Source organism: Prosopis cineraria, unplaced genomic scaffold (genome assembly GCF_029017545.1).
Source record: "Prosopis cineraria cultivar Desert tree isolate PC_DT_omini unplaced genomic scaffold, ASM2901754v1 PC2, whole genome shotgun sequence".
In the NCBI taxonomy this organism is placed as follows: domain Eukaryota; kingdom Viridiplantae; phylum Streptophyta; class Magnoliopsida; order Fabales; family Fabaceae; genus Prosopis; species Prosopis cineraria.
In genome coordinates this window covers 28,702,123-28,706,000 of record NW_026555333.1, presented here as the reverse complement: position 1 = coordinate 28,706,000, position 3,878 = coordinate 28,702,123, and the positions used below count along the sequence as shown (strand labels likewise).

At 34.9% G+C, this 3,878-nt stretch overlaps 1 non-coding gene across 1 annotated transcript; it reads right to left on the bottom strand.

Moving 5' to 3' along the window:
• Positions 1 to 3,502: 3,502 nt before the first annotated feature.
• On the bottom strand, positions 3,503 to 3,609 carry LOC129304297 (small nucleolar RNA R71). Its single transcript, XR_008591663.1, has one exon. It is a non-coding gene; the product is annotated as a small nucleolar RNA R71 (small nucleolar RNA).
• Between the last annotated feature and the right edge of the window lie 269 nt (positions 3,610 to 3,878).

The window sequence follows — 3,878 nt, the reverse complement described above, 5'->3', positions numbered from 1 at the left end:
TTTATTTGTCAATTAGGACCATTTTATTAATGATTTATCACCTTCAAGTGCACACATTGCATTAGATTTGGAACTTTGCCTAAGTTTCTAGATCAGTGCACTAGGGGCATTTTGGTCCAAAAAATGAACTTTTGAGAAAATGTACAAGAAAAATTGACAAAGTGCATTTTATGTCCAGTTGATGAATGGTGAAATTATATTTTTAAATTCATTTTAGTTTGGGAGTAATTAAATAAAAAAGTCAACACTTTCTTAAGTGTCTTAGTTTGTCCTAGTTTTTGGTTTGCCTTTGTGTGAAAATTTTATATAATTTTGTGCAGCCTGAAACTTGGTTAATTTAATAAATTCTCCCTTCTAATTATGAATTTAATTCTGGACATGAATTAGATTTTATTATATCATATGCTATTTAATTGAATTATGTGATTTATGTGACATAGGTGGCATGTGACTTGTGCATCAATTGGGCAATTGAGGTCAACACTCCTTGAGGACAATGGCTGATGGTTTGCACGTGAATTATGATTATTTTGAGGGATTAGATCAGCTAAAATGATGTGGATGACACATGGGAAATTAGGCACACATTGGAATCATCTACAAACCAATAGGAAGTTGCCACCTTGCAAGTGTGACAAGGCTCCCATTTACATTTTAATTTCTTTTTCCTTATTTTAATTAAGCTTCAGCTGATGGGAGACACCAAGGAGCACGCCATTTTAAGTCCCAAATGGGATCCAACACATATCTCATTCATCTTCCACATTCTCTCTCTCTTGTTCATAGTGTTCTTCATTTTCTCTCTTTTGTTCTTCATTTTCCAGCACCCTAACCTCCATTTTCAGCCACCAAACCTCCACAAAACTCATACCATTCTTCTCCTCTCTTCATTTTCGTTCCATCCCTTCCATTTTCACAAGGATTGAAGCTCATTTCCATCATTCAAGAGCTATGGAGTTTGGCCTTCACAAGCAATCACTAGGGTTCTTGAAGATGAAGATTGGCTAAGTTTCTTTGTGGAATCCTAGAGAGATGAAGATGGAGGATGAGTCTTGAGCTTCAAATTGGCTAAGTTCTTTTGTTTCCTATCCTCTTCTCTTTTTACTAGATGGTTAGATTCCTTAATCTAGGGTTTAATCATCTTAGCTTATAAATTCTAATTTGAATTTGATGTTGATGTAAAGAGAGAGGATTGTTTCATTTAATTTCTTCCTTGGACAGCCATGACTGAATTTTGCCACTCTTTGTTTGGCACATAATCTTGTGTTTTTCAATTAGTGAATTTCTTGTGTTAATATTGCATAATCTTGTGGTGTTAATGCTTGTGTTGTTGAGTAGCTTGACATAGTGGTGTTAATGCTTGTTGTTGAGTAGCTTGACATAATCTTGTGTTGCTCAATTATGTGTTTGACCATGGCTGTTGAGAGAGGATTTTGAGTGAATCACTTGGCTAATGTCTTCACCAATTGGTTAATTGAACTAGGGACTTTAATCTAAGACCTAGGGAGGTTAGCTAATTAGGTTAATTGGCTTAGGATAATTTTCTTAAGTCATGACAGCTTTAGTCAAGAGGAAAGGGAAGCTAAACTTAGCCTAATCATGAGAAGATAATGAGTCCAAAATCAACTAATCTCTAGGGTTCCATTATTGTAAAAAGGGAAGTTCATTTCACTCACTTTCACTAGCATTTTAATTACTTGCATATTAGGTAATTAGTTTAGATAATTAGCTAGATAACTAAATTCCTACAAACTTTGGTTGATTTATTTCACTAGATAACTTTCAATTAGACTTAAAACCATTCCTTGGGAGATGACCTAGGGTTGGCCCTATATTGCATTAGGGTTAGCTTTAGTGTAATTTTGAGGATAAGCGACTAATTTCCTATCAAAATTTTGGCGCCGTTGCCGGGGAATGGTTTAAGTTTAATTCTAAGGTTGTTTAGTACTTAATTTACATTTTTAGTGTTCCTGGAAAATTTTTTGAAAAATTATAAAAATTTTTTTTTGTGTTTTGTTTAGTGTTTTTTGTGTGTTTTGAGTGTTTTTATTCTGTTTTGAAAAAGAAAAAAATTAGTGCAATTTTCGTTGGTTTGGTGTAGAGCTGAAAATACTCTGTTTCTAGTGTCTCTGTCTGAAATTGAAAAATTAACTGGGAATGAGTCTGAGGGAATTTGAACGTGAAATTTATTTCATTGAAAGCTCTATATCCTAGCTTCACTTTAAAATTGGTTTGGTCAATTTTGGACGTGGGAAGTGTCCTGTGGAAATTTTACAATCTAACAAGGTCCAGGGAGCCATTACAGAGGATTCCCAAAACCCTGTTTCAACTTTGAGTTAGCATATCTTCCTCTTTGTGCGTTCAAATTGATTGATTCCAGTTTCATTTTTCTTATCGCTGTCTTATCTTTGTTTCTTGTGTTTAGGATTTTCTTCAATTTTTCCATTTTCCTATTTGAAAGTTTGTTAGAAGCTCTGAAGGTCTTCTGGACGAAATCCTGTTTCTCCAGACTTGAGGACCAACTTGTGAAAAATTCTGGGAACGATTGGGAAGGATTTTTAATCTAAAAGTTTTATATAATTTTCCTGTATATCTCTTGTGTTTCTCATAAAAGTTTCAGGGGAATTTATCATGTGGATTTGCTGATAGAAAATTCACAAGTTCACTGTCTCCAGAGAGCCTACTGTGCGAATTCCAGAATTGCCAAAGCTTCTTGATTGAGCATTTCTAACTCTCTTTCTACTTGTTTGGTGTTATTTTTTTTTCATTTTGTTGCTATTGAGTTTAATAAAAAAATAAAAAAAATTATTTCTCTTGCTTTTGTGTGTTTTGAATTGTTTCATGTTGATTTGCATTTTAGTTTAGTTTGTTCTTTGTTCTTAATTTTCTTGAGCTTGATTAGTGCATGACCCGAAGAAAACATACCTCTTTTGTTGAATTAGATCCAGAAATTGAAAGAACTATTTCTAGATTGAGAAGATCACAACCTATTCTTGATTCTCATTTGGTTTGTAATTCAACAATGGAAGGTATCTTAGGACATGAGCATGTGCATAATGAGGGCCATGGGAATGGGAATGAGAATTTGCATGATGATGGCCATGTTAATAATGAATTTGAAGGCTTGCATAACCCTAGAGAGGAGAGGAGCATTAGGCAATTAACTCAACCTAATTGGCATGATAATCCTTATGGCTTATATGTTCCTCCTACTAATGTTCAATTTGAAATTAAATCCTCCTTGATTAATGCATTGCCTAAATTTCATGGGTTACCAGGAGAGGATTGTCATAGGTTTTTGCATACTTTCCTATTGGTTTGTGATACTATGAAGCCTATGCATGTAAATGTTGATGATGTTCAAGCTAAGGCTTTTGTATTTTCTCTTGAAGGTTTAGCAAAGGAGTGGTATTTCAACTACCCTTCTTATGTGAAAGTGAGCACATGGGCCGAGCTAAGAAGACTCTTCTTAGATAAATTCTTTCCAAATTCCAAGGTCACCAATTTGAGAAAGCAAATCTATGGGGTCCAACAAGGAGAGGATGAGAGTCTCTATGAGTATTGGACTAGATTCCAAGGCCTTTTGGCTAAATGCCCACACCATCAAATTTCTAGTGAGAATTTAGTCCAATATTTCTATGAGGGCTTGATTCCAAGAGACAAAGTTAACATTGATGCCGCTAGTGGTGGATGCTTGATTGACCTCACTTCCTTAAAGGCTTGGGAACTAATTGACAAGATGGCTTCAAGTGGTGCTCAATACTCTACAAGGGAAAAGAGAAATGTGAATATGGTAGGTTCCTCAGTTCTTAATGATTCATATGTGGACTTGCTAGCTGCCAAGATTGGGAGAATGTTGGCTCCACAAATATCTCAAG